This window comes from Pongo abelii, chromosome 22 (genome assembly GCF_028885655.2).
Source record: "Pongo abelii isolate AG06213 chromosome 22, NHGRI_mPonAbe1-v2.0_pri, whole genome shotgun sequence".
NCBI classification, from domain to species: domain Eukaryota; kingdom Metazoa; phylum Chordata; class Mammalia; order Primates; family Hominidae; genus Pongo; species Pongo abelii.
Genome location: NC_072007.2, coordinates 48,765,383 through 48,778,478, shown reverse-complemented (window position 1 = coordinate 48,778,478; position 13,096 = coordinate 48,765,383). Strand labels below are relative to the sequence as shown.

Sequence of the window (13,096 nt, the reverse complement as noted above, 5' to 3'; positions counted from 1 at the left end):
AGGGATGAGGGTGTGACCAACTCTACCTGGGCAGGAGAGAAAGACCCTGAAAGGGATAATATTAACCCATATTTCTAAAACCCACGTGATTTATTAATAGATTTTGGTATACAACATATTGTCCAGTTTCTCAAACATCTATGAGATGACATTATTATGATTATTCACATTTACAGATGACCATTGAGTTTCCAAAAGTTTTCGTCACTTGCTCAAGTGAAAGTTAGTGAAAGTGAAAGTTGGCCATTTGACCACAGGCCTGGACTCTTCTTCACTCCCTCAGGGCTTCTTAGAAGAAGCTGAACTTTCCTGCATTGAGAGGGATAGCAAGGTTCTCTCCATGTGTCAGACAAGCAGTGACAAGAAGCATCAAATCCAAGTGCCAACTGCATTTTTATTTTTTGTATATATTACACATTTTAGAAACATTTATTACTATCTCATTTCATCACATCAGGTCAGTTCACCTGCACTCACCTTTACATTAACCTCACCAGGTGTCTCCAAACAAAATCACATTTTAAAAATAGTAGGTGGGTCAGGAGTTCGAGACCAGCCTGGCCAACATGGTGAAACCCCATCTCTACTAAAAATATATATTTAAAAAAATTAGCTGGGTACCTATAATCCCAGAGGCTGAGGCAGGAGAATTGCTTGAACCCAGTGGGGGCGGAGGTTGCAGTGAGCTGAGATCACGCCATTGCACTCTAGCCTAGGCAATAAGAGCAAAACTCCGTCTCAAAAAAAAAAAAAAAAAAAAAAAAAAAGAAAGTAAAATTGTTTTAGTTACCAGGATTCACCTGGCCTGTTATAAAAATAAAAACATGAAGCACCATACTGGCTATTGGGCTCAATCCTTTCTTCTCTGAAAAAGGAGTCTTTCAGACAAATTAAAAGACATGCACAAGATAGAAAAGATGTCACATCTGATCTTTGTCATGTAACTGCTTGTAGAGATCTTATGCTACAGAACATTTTGTTTTGTTTTCAAATGATGAATCCCAAAATGGTGCATTTCCCTCCAGTTTTCAAGATCTAAAAGCAACACGGTCTTGCTGGCATTCGTTTTTGGCTGTAAAGAGAAATATAAACTTAAATAATGAAACTTTCTCAGGGAAACATCGAGCCCCTTTAAGGGACAAAGAACTAACTGTTGGTGAGCTGGTGGTGACTTTTTAATTAATTTTGTCTTCAACTGCTTCAGAGAAGGGGGAAGGAACAGGACTGTTGGGAAGAGGCTGAAATTCCAGGTGTAAGAGAGAATATTTAGTAAGGGTAAAAATAACACACAGCTGTGAAGACAAACATCTACGGTTTCAGTTTGAGCCCGGAGTTCTTCATGAATCACTGCTGAGCTCCACCCGCTGCTCCAGCCATGGGGTCTGAAACAGCTTTTCCACTGCCTCTGATTCAGAAATAAAACAGACCCACAAATTACCCTGCAGCGCTCCAGACAATCCCCTCCTTGTCTGGGGTCCTAAAAATACCTTTTGTGGTGACTGACCTCGATTCACACTATGAAACTTGATTAGGAGCTTGTTCAGTCGATTAGGACTAAGTATGTGCTTTTAGGATCCTTATGAAGAAAACCACCTGAGAAGGGATTTATTTGTATTCAGACTTGAGACAGGCCTGGAATGCTTGTCCTGGGCCAGCCTCCTTGTGGGGGTTCCCTCGCAGAACTGACCCCTTTGCCCTCTTAGGGTAAAGCTGCCAAAGAAAGCCTTTCCATTTCTTCCATGTGCCTTCCTCACCAAGTTCTTCTTAATGTGAACTAACCTAATAAACCAAAAGGAACATTCAGAAAGACAGTGACATTCCAAAAAACAGTTGCATACTGAACACTGCACAATAGTAAACCTTAGCTTCCTGACCTACATAAGAGTTCACCGAGGTACAGTTATGAACAGTTGCCAAGAACAAAAAGCCTCACATTTACACCCACATACACACATGCACAGGCGTGCACATGCAGTATGTTGCTGTGTTAATTTGTATAGTGCTTCACAGTTTGCAGACTTTCTTCATGGGCATCATCTCAGGGATGTCCTCGCAACAACCTCAAGAAAGCATTCATTTTTATGAATGAAGGAGTTGAGCCTCGAAAGGTTAGGTGACTCATCTAAGGTCAACCAAGGTCAACACTGGTTTTCTGACTCCAACACAAGGGGCTTTCTCTGGCACTGCAGGTATAAGATAAGGAACTCAATATTTAAATGGAAGATTCATTCATAAATGTACTCACTCATCCTGCAGACAATTACTGAGAAAATACAGAGAATGGTGCAATTGGAAAGGAGACATTTCTCTCTGGAGGCCCAGGAAAGGCTTGTAGAGAACCTAGAGGTGAACATGGACAGGTGAATAGAGCAGGTACCAGATGGTGAACTGTGAATAGGGCAGGTATCAGGTGGTCATAGGCAGGGCCTTGAAGGCAGAGGGAGTAGCAAAAGTGAAGGCCGGAAGGGAAGAGACTAGGGGGTGATGTGGAATGTGGTCTTTGAGCACAGAGCACATGGAGTTGGGGAGAGGGGCTTTGGCCACTCAAATGCCAGCCCCATGATAATAGAGACACTGATATAACCCCAGTACCTGGGACAGTGCTTGGCCTAGAAAGATGCTCCACAAATATTTGCTAAACAAATGAGTGAATTGAGGAGCTCCAGAGCCAGATCACTGAGGAGAATCTAGGGAGGGGCTCTGGGCCATAATGGGGGTTAGGTTGGACATGGCCAGCTTGCATTTCTGTTTGGGGGAGAGCACTCTGGTAGCAGGAGGGAGAAGGCTTTGGAAGTGAAGTTCAGGGACACTTGACCAGCATGTGATGGAGAACAAGGGGCTGGAAAGTCGTGTTCAGGTGCAAGAGGAATTCAGAGGATTAGGAAGGAGGATGGCTCTAGAAGAATAGGTAGATTTTCGACAGGATTGGCGGGTTTGCCTCCACTGACTCAAAGAAGAAGACATAATTGATTTCCACAATTACATTCTGACTTGCCTTGGACTTTCTCCAAGGAGTGGGCCCCTGCTAAGTGTTCTGAAGTGAGGGTGAATCAGATTTAATGTGGCCAGCAAGCTTGGGGCTGTCCCTCTGGGATGTATTCAGTGCCGTTCTTGGATAAATGAGGCCCATTCACACTCACAAGAGCTGAGGCTCCATGCTTGTCAAGCTAATGGCCACGGCTGTGCCATTTCATTGCGGGTTCTTTCCATGACGGAAATTGCCTTGCTGTAAGTAGACTCTGATGTGAGAAAACCAAAGTCAGATGCCAAGTTTATTTTGTTTTTCAAAGACTAAAGACCAAATTTTACATTTCTCAGTATGTTTTTTCAGTAATATTAGTCCCCACCCCCAACCCTGCTTTTTTTTTTTTTTAAGGGGTATTATGTATGGCAACAGCTCAAGGAGGCTTTCATCTTGGACTTATTTTATTTAATCTTAAAAAATTAGATTGACTGCTTCCCCAGTGGTCCAGCTCCTCTCCTGGTCCTCACCTCCATCTTTTTGGGCCTGCAGTCAGAGTCAGATGCACTCCCACGCGGCTCTCTCATCATGGGGACTTTTTGTCTGGTTTCCTTTTGCACTTAACAAATGTTTGCCCATCATCTGTGTAAAACATTCACCCTGCTGGGCACATCAATGAAGTTTTGGGAAGAAGCATAGAACGCTTAACTGCAAATTGAGGTGACTATTTCTTTTAGACCAAACTTATCAAAACCTATTTATATCTCCACATAAACATTGCCACCTTCCAAGTCTCCCACAGGGCCCTGCCTTGCTGCTTCATGGCTGCCCTGCTCAGCTCACGTCTGTAACTCTCATCCATGACTGTCTTCAGGGCCACTCTGAAGATGTTCTTTTAGAATACTTAATAGTGATGAAATTAAGTTTTCTGAGGATCCATTCAATGGTGCTTTAGGTCTGTGAAAGACTCCTCACACGGATTTACCAAGCAAGGGCATAGAGTGGGGCGGTGAAGTACTTGGAGTCGAGACCCTGAGTATCTAGGTTCAAATCCCAATTCTTCCACTACTGGCTGTGTGATCTTGGGCAAGTTATCCAACCTCTCTGTGCTTCATCTGTAACAAGGCTCCTGCTTTAGAGTATTTCTGTCATGGAGATGTGCAGATGAAATGAACTAACAGCAATAGCTGACACCTGGCATGGTCATGTGCCAGGCACCATGTTAAATGCTTTATCCATATGCTTATTATAACATAAGCACATGGAAAGAGTCTGGAGCCATGCTCATCATTAGTCAACAGTGAAATACTGGTTGGGAGATTAACCAACTGAGGCCTGGAAAGATTTGTTTACCCACAGTGCATGTGGTGCTCTTGGAGACATAAACATGACCCTATTTAATGTTGGCAAATTTGAATTTAAAATCTAGAAATTAGGGGTTTCAGTGTAGCAGCTCATGCCTGCAATCCCAGTGCTTGGGGAGGCTGAGGTGGGAGGATTGCTTGAGGACAGGAGTTAGAGGCCAACCTGGGCGACATAGTGAGACCCCATCTATACAAACAATTAAAAAACAGCCGGGTGTGGTGGCACGTGCCTGTAGTCCCAGCTACTTGGGAGGCTGAGGCAAGAGGATTGCTTGAGTCCAGGAGTTTGAGACTGCAGTGAGCTATAATCATACCACTGTACTCCAGCCTGGGTGACAGAGCAAGACCCTGTTTCTTAAAAAACAATAAAATCAAATCAAATCTAGAAATCTGGGAGTTATGAAACTAGAGGCATATATAACACTGCATCTCTCAAGGTTTTCTCCTTTTTTAATTACACATTTTTTTCATGTTTTTGCACTGACTTCTCTGACAGGTCTGTCTGATCTTTCCAATAGCAGCCAGTAAGGAGGAGAGGCTGGGGACATGCCATCTCTAGACCTCTGTGGCTGCAGCATGTGAGCACTGTGTGCAGGGAGCGTCCTGCTCTGCCACCAGCTTCTCCTGGCACTGTGCAGGATGGTCTTAGATGTATTATGAGATGTTGAGAACGATATTGTTTACTGCATAGTCCAGTTTTCTTCATAAGAAGCCCCGAGAAAAACTCTCAAAGCTTAGCCCGGGGAGAGCTTTATTTCTGCTGAATAACTGGTTTGTATGTAGCTTACTAATACCTCGAACCTTGTCATCAGATGCACTTCTATCTTTGCTTTGGCTAGTAGAAAGCTCAGAGTTGAACTGGTATCCTACCTCAGCAGGATAAATAGTAAGCTTACTCAGTGGGCTGCTTTTGTCTCTTAATTCCTTTTTGGCCCTTGTTTTCCTCATTTTTATTCTGTTAATTATTTATGTTATCATTTTGTCTTATATGTATTTTTATAACCGACCTCAAACTTCACATAGCTTGCACACAGGTAGGGGAATAATATATATTTAAAACCACTATACATATTTATAAATAGAACTCTGGAGTTGCAGAGGAAAATTACGAAGCCCCTCTCTAAAAAACTGTTAACGAAGCTAAACTCTTGTTCATCCAAGTGGTTTCCAGACAGTCATGCCCGGGGGCTTGAAAATGGGGCTTCTTCCAGCCCTCTGATTCAGTAACCCTATGAGAACCCAACTGGGCTTAGCAACTTGTCTGCCTTCTCTCCTTAATTCAAATTTAACAAAATTTCCAATGTATTTGATATTCTTTGCCATGTCCTTTTATCATTAATTCAGAATACTAGTATGTTTTAAGAAGTCAGTGCTCATGATTTTAAATGATTAGAACTTAATTCTCCAACTGCTATTTAAGCGAGATTATTATTTGAAGCTCAGCAAGCCAGTTTCATTGGGCACATCTCCAGTTACCAGAAGAAGGACACTAGCATTCTGGTTTTTTTATTTCCATCATGAAGGTTTGGGTGTCTTCCTACACTATTTCTGTGTTCCTGTGAGTGACCACAGTTATGACCAAATGCCATGGAAAAGTGTGAGATTGCTGCACAGGTTACACTCCTCAAGGAGTGTGGCCTGTAGTCCCAGCTATTCATAGGGAGGCTGAACCAGGAGGATCGCTTGAGCTCAGGAGTTTGAGGCTGTGTGGCCCCAAGGGTGTTGCCAGGGAGTTGTGAAGTGTTATGGCTGGCTTTTTAATATCCCAGCCATTGGGCTATTGTCCAGTTCTTTCTCAGAATTCTGAACCAGCCCTCCCCTCTTGGAGCCCCCTGGCTAATGTGGAATTTCTGCTGCTGTGAGCAGAGGGAAGTATCTGTCTTCCCAGCTCCTGTTTACTCTTGTTGATGCCACATATTGCATAGGACTGTCAAGACTAATGTCTGTGGGTGACAAATAGAACCTGGAACTGAAAATGTAAATTTGAGAATAACAGTTCATGACCAAGAATCCAAAAGCAAATGCAACAAAAACAAAGATAAATGGATGGGACTCAGTTAAACCAAAAACTTTCTTCCCAGCAAAAGAAATAATCAGCAAGCAGACAACCAACAGAGTGGAAGAAAATATTTGCAAACTATGCATTTGACAAAGGACTAATATCCAGAATCGACAAGGAACTCAAACAAATCAGCAAGAAAAAAATAAATAATTTCATCAAAAAATGGGTTAAGGATGTGAATAGACAATTCTCAAAAGAAGATATACAAATAGCCAACAAAGAGGAAAAAACGCTCAACATCACTTGTTATCAGGGAAATGCAAATCAAGACCACAGGGTGATACCATTTTACTCCTTCAAGAATGGCCATAATTAAAAATAAAAAAAAATAGATGTTGGCATGGATATGGTGAAAAGGGAACACTTTTACACTGCCAATGGGAATGTAAACTAGTACAACCACTATGGAAAACAGCATGGAAACTAGTACAACCACTGTGGAACTAGTACAACCACTGTGGAAAACAGTATGGAAAATTAGAAGTAAAACTACTATTTGATCCAGCAATCCCACCACTGGTTATCTACACAGAGGAAATGAAAAAGACACTTGCGCGTGCACGTTTATGGCAGCACAATTCACTATTGCAAAAATGTGGAACCAGCCTAAATGCCCATCAACCAATGAGTGGATAAAGAAAATGTGGTGTGTGTGTGTGTGTATATATATATATACACACACACATATATATACACATATATACACACACGTATACACACATATATACATATATACACATATATGTATATATGTACATATGTGCATGTGTACATATGTATATGTACATATGTGCATGTGTACATATGTATATGTACATATGTGCATGTGTACATATGTATATATGTACATATGTGTATGTGTACATATGTATATGTACATGTGTGTATGTGTACATATGTATATGTACATGTGTGTATGTGTACATATGTATATGTACATATGTGTATATGTGTGTATATGTATACACACACACACACACCATGGAATACTATGCACCCATGAAAAGGAAGAAAATGGCGTTTGCAGCAACTTGGATGGAGTTGGAGACCATTTTTCTAACTGAAGTAACTCAGGAATGGAAAACCAAATATTGTGTGTTGTCACTTATAACTAGAAGCTAAGCTATGAGGACACAAAGGCATAAGAATGATACAATGGACTTTGGGGACTCTGGGGGAAGCGTGGGAGTGGGTGAGGGAGAGAAGATTGCACACTGGGTACAGTGTTTACTGCTTGGGTGATGGGTGCACCAAAATCTCAGAAATCACCACTAAAGAACTTATTCGTGTAACCAGACAACAGCTGTTCCCCCAAAACTATTTAAATTAAAAAAAAAGACAAAATGATTTTTGTTTGTCCTCAGAGGCGTCTGTGAGAGCAATATCTTGAACCACGCTTATTTGCAATAAAGAAATTTCCACCCCAAACAAAAAGACAGATACATTTGATATTTACTAAATGATTATCTGTTTGACAGGCACCTGCTGAATAGCCTGAGAATATTCTCAGGAACTGCTGCAACACACATATGCAAGTATGTGTATGTTTAAAAAGCTTGTATGTGTATGTTTAAAAGTATGTATATGTTTAAAAGGTTACTAGTCTTCATTTCAGGAAGGCATCAGGGACTCCCTGACCCATACACTACTCTGGTTTAAAGTGTACATTGCAGCACTCATCCTGACATACTGTCCTACTTCAGGACTGTTCATTCCCCGCACAGCATGCTCTTTGTCATGTGCACATTAAAACAATGCATTGAACCTCCAAATCCTTATCATGTGAGAATGGAGAACACGCGGTCCTCTATGCTGGACAGTGCTTGGTGCAGGTGACATACCAAGCTGTTTGCAGGAACTTTTTCCCTGGCGATGTGTGAGCCTCAGAATGCCCGGTGAAGGTGGGGTTGCAATGGAGTAATCAAGACACACATTTGTGCAGTGTGGATCTTTTCTTATCACACCTGGGCACAGAGCTAGAAATGTATTTATAGTGAGACTTTCAAATGAACACTTTTCAGTTCTCTGAATTGTGATAAAATTTCCTTTTCTTTTTTCTCTTTTTTTTTTTTTTTTGAGACAGGGTCTTGCTCAGTTGTCCAGGCTGCAGTGCAGTAGCATGATCTCGGCTCACTGCAGTCTCAACCTCCCCAGGCTCAGGTGATCCTCCCACCTCAGCCTCCTGAGTAGCTGGAGTAGCTGGGACTACAGGCGCGCCACCATGCCCAGCTAATTTTTGTATTTTTTGTAAATACGTTTTTCATGTTGCCCAGGCTGGTCTTGAACTCCTGAGCTAAAACAATTCACCTATCTTGGCCTCCCAAAATGCTGGGGATTATATGTGTGAGCCACTGTGCCTGGCATCCTTTTCTTAAGTAAAGCAGATATCTCTGAAAATTCTTTTCTTCTCCAGGAATCACTCCTCTTTCTTATTTGCATCTTGTATATGTGCCCTGTTTGTGTCATACACGTGCTCTTCAGGAAATGAACAGTCTCAGGGTAGGAGAGTGTGTCAGGATGAGTGCTTCAGGGTACACCTTAAACCAGAGTAGTGTATGGGTCAGGGAGTCCCTGATGCCTTCCTGAAATGAAGATCCAGTTACCTTTTAAAGGACATTGTCTTGCCTTTACTTTGTGGAGTCATTCTGTTCAGGGTTAAGAAGCAGGGATGGAGAGTTCGGGCCACCCGCATTGAAGTCCCCTTCTACCTCCTCCTGGCTGTGAGTCCTGGAGCCAGCCCCTTGTGTTTCGAGTACTCAGTTCACACCTCTGGAAAGTGGAGATGATGCCAGCAACACAGTTCGCTGTGGTGAAGACTGAGAACTATTAAGCTCCCAAAACAGATCCCAAACATATTAAGGCTACTCTTTTGCTGTTAAAATTTGCAAGAGAAACCTGGGTGAAGTGGCTCACGCCTGTAATCCCAGCACCTTGGGAAGCCGAGGCAGAAGGATCACCTTAGGTCAGGAGTTCGAGACCAGCCTGGCCAACATGGTGAAACCCAGTCTCTACTAAAAATACAAAAATTAGCCAGGCGTGGTGGCAGGTGCCTGTAATCCCAGCTACTCGGGAGGCTGAGGCAGGAGAATCACTTGAACCCAGGAGGCGGAGATTGCAGTGAGCCGAGATTGTGCCCCTGCACTCTAGCCTGGGCGACAGAGCAAGACACCGTCTCAAAATAATAATAATAATAATAAGATAAAAATAAAAAAATTATAAGAGAACTAACAAGGGAAAAAGACTAAAAAGTGAGAATACAACAACTGGGGCCTGCTTAACCAATATTTGTTGAATACCCGGTTGGCGTCTAGCACTTCAGTGACCCTGTGGCGTTACCATTTCCTCTCTTTGGGGTTGGAGTTCCCTCAGAGTTATTACAAAAAAACACTTGAAATAATAAAAAATGTGGCTCTACTATATCTTTCTCTAAGCTAAAACAAAATGCAATGGAAAAAAAAAGAGTTTAAAAAAATTATCCTAAAGGTGCAAGTTTTGAAAATAGGGTCTCATGGCCTCATTCTGCCATTTTCCACAGTGAAAGCTGGGATGGGAAAATCTAATGAGATGAATTGGATGTTGTTGCTGCAAACTGAAAACAGAGTAGCTTTACTCACCGTTGACCCTATTTTAAATATTTACGCATATTCCATTGACCCTATTTTAAATATTTATGCATATTTTTGGAAAGCTCTCACAAAATGCATTCTAACAGTTCATCATATCCAGATTTGATGAAGGATTTTTGTTTTTTGACAGAATCTTGCTCTGTCGCCCAGGCTGGAGTGCAGTGGCACAATCTTGGCTCACTGCAACCTCCACCTCCCCAGCTCAGGTGATCCTCCCACCTCAGCCTCCTGAGTAGCTGGGATTGCAGGCATGCACCACCATGCCTGGTGAAATTTTTGTATTTTTAGTAGAGATGGGGTTTCACCATGTTGGCCAGGCTGATGTCGAACACTTAGCCTCAAGTGATCTGCCTGCCTCAGCCTCCCAAAGTGCTGAGATTACAGGCATGAGCTGCTGCAACTGGCCTGAAGGATCTACTTTAATGTCACAGAGAAACTCTTGTGATCTATGCCTAGAGTTCTTGTCCTCAGATATGAAAATTAAACTATAAAGAACTAAAAGAAAATGGAAAAGGGGTTGGTCTGAAGGGTTCAAAATCGTCAATGTCCCCTGTTTCTACAATTCTTTTTTTTTTTTTTTTTTTTTTTGACATGGAGTCTTGCTGTTGTTGCCCAGGCTGGAATGCAATGGCGTGGTCTCAGCTCACTGCAACCTCTGCCTCCCTGGTTCAAGCGATTCTCCAGCCTCAGCCTTCTGAGTAGCTGGGATTATAGGCATGCACCACCACGCCCAGCTAATTTTTTTTTTTTTTTTTAAGTAGGGACGGAGTTTCTCCATGTTGGTCAGGCTGGTCTCAAACTCCTGACCTCAGGTGATCCGCCCACCTTGGCCTCCCAAAGTGCTGGGATTACAGGCGTGAGTCACCGCACCTGGCCTGTTTCTATAATTTTATACATCTCTTTGATCTTTTACTTTTCAAATGGTTAACTGCATTGTTGGAGAAGAAAGAATTGATGGGACCTGGTATATGGCCGGCACTTAATAACGGTTGTCTAAATGGATGAGTGAATGATTGAATCTGAACAAAGGTTGTCTAGATTTTATAGTTGTTACTTGAGTTACTCACATCATCTGGGTAAAGTCTTTTTCCTAAAGAACCTAATCCCTCTAACTTCTCTTCCCTAGTAACTTCTCTCCTTGAGACAAATATACCAAAACATATACACTCTACTCAACTGATGGAATTTTCCAGAGGAATAGGAAACTCAGTCTAAGTGAAGACACTCTGTGTTTTGATATTAGGATGGGTCTTTTAGAGATAAATGTGTGAAGCCAGGAAAAATAGCATCAAGAGGAAATAATGCATGTGTAGGCAGCAGTGGAAATATTCAGGATCTACTTCATGGGAACTCAGACCATTATTATTTTAAAATTTCCTTCATGTTAGCACAGCTGTGAGGATGCCATCAGGCAGGGCTGTGCATTCCAGGCCCGTGTTAGGGCCTGAGTCCTGCGTGGCCCTGACTCTAACCTCCATCCGCAGATGGCAGTGTACCCTCTTCACTGCCAACACCTAACATCCCTCCATAGGCTTCAGACACATTTGTAAGTGATGCTGAGAACAAACCTGTATTTTCAAGTTCCCACATGCTGAACAAACACTTTCCCTTCCTGTCCACATCCCAGCTATGGCTTTCAGGTGTGGAATGACCTTCTCCATCTCACCCCACTCAGAAAGTGCTCTCCTGCCTCAGATGGTTTTGACCTCCTTAGACCTGAAGTTCACATCCATGCCAAGCCCATAGTTTTTTGATTGTCCAAGTTCCCTGCAGAACTCCAACTAACAAGAAGTGGAGGAGATAAATGAGGGTTCATTGGAGTGGATCCCACAACCAGAAACACTGGGATAGAAATCTAAAATCTAGAGAAAGCGAAGGTTCCCAGATTCCAAGGAATATGAAAAAAATGTATGGGTTGGATAGAGGCTGAGAGGCATTTCTGGAAATCCACCTTAGACAACAGACCCTAAATATTAATACTTCTCAGCTACAGTGACACTGGGTTTACCATCTATGTGTTAACCATCTAAGAAGGCACTGACATGTATTTTCTGTTTTCTGCTTAAGCTGGATTTTCTCTCTCTTTTCTTTCTCTCTCTCTCTCTCTCTCTCTCTTTTTCTTTCCTTTCTTCTTTCTTTCTTCTTTTTTTGATGGAGTTTCGCTCATGTTGCCCAGGCTGGAGTGCAATGGCGCGATCTCAGCTCACCACGACCTTGACCTCCTGGGTTCAAGGGATTCTTCTGCCTCAGCCTCCCGAGTAGCTGAGATTAAAGGCATGCACCACCACGCCCGGCTAATTTTGTATTTTTAGTAAAGACTGGGTTTTTCCATGTTGATCAGGCTGGTCTTGAACTCCTGACCTCAGGTGATCTGCCCACCTCGGCCTACCAAAATGCTGGGATTACAGGTGTCAGCCACCGCTCCCGGCCCTAAGCTGGATTTTCTTTTTGGCATTTCCCTATCAGATGTGATTTCACCAATGTCCTGTAGCTTTCACATCTCACTGTTTAAAATGTTTTCCTTTTCTTTTTCCAGAAAGGTAGGTTTGACTTTATCCAAATGACAGTGACTGCCTTACTAGCAGCAGCCCTGTGACCTGTTGCCCAAGGTCAGTAGTCAGTAGCTGACCCCTCTCTGCATCCACACAGTTCCTTCCATATCCCTTTCGCAAGGGTCCTCTAGGACTGCTGGAGTCCACTCCCCATGAGGCCTCCCCTAGCGTCAGTCCCCACCCTTCCCTGCCCTTCCTGTCTGCACCTAAGCCTGGAGTACTGAGAGTCTTCAAAGCTCCATATGTAAAGATTGGCTGCAGGGATTTGAAATTCAGCAGGAGGATTTCATTCTGAGGTTTTGAAAAGGAACGTCGTTCCAGGATAAACCTCGCTGAGAAACGAGTGTCCCTGGTGCCGCCCCGCAGCATCTGTCTACTCTGCCTGTTTGCTGTCACACCGCGAGAACAAAGAGCAGTTCACTGTTCCCTGCAAGTGTTCCCAATCAGTTGTCACAGATGGAGTTTTGACATGACAGTTTCAGGAGGAGCTGCTTAAGAAACCGAAGCCAGGTGGTAGTTCCACCTCCCTT

The 13,096-nt window shown here is 42.8% G+C and overlaps 1 protein-coding gene across 3 annotated transcripts in view; it reads left to right on the top strand.

The window, feature by feature from the left end:
- The window catches only part of ERG (ETS transcription factor ERG), a 284,031-nt gene that overhangs the window by 226,411 nt on the left and 44,524 nt on the right, over nt 1–13,096 (top strand). The window lies entirely within an intron of this gene.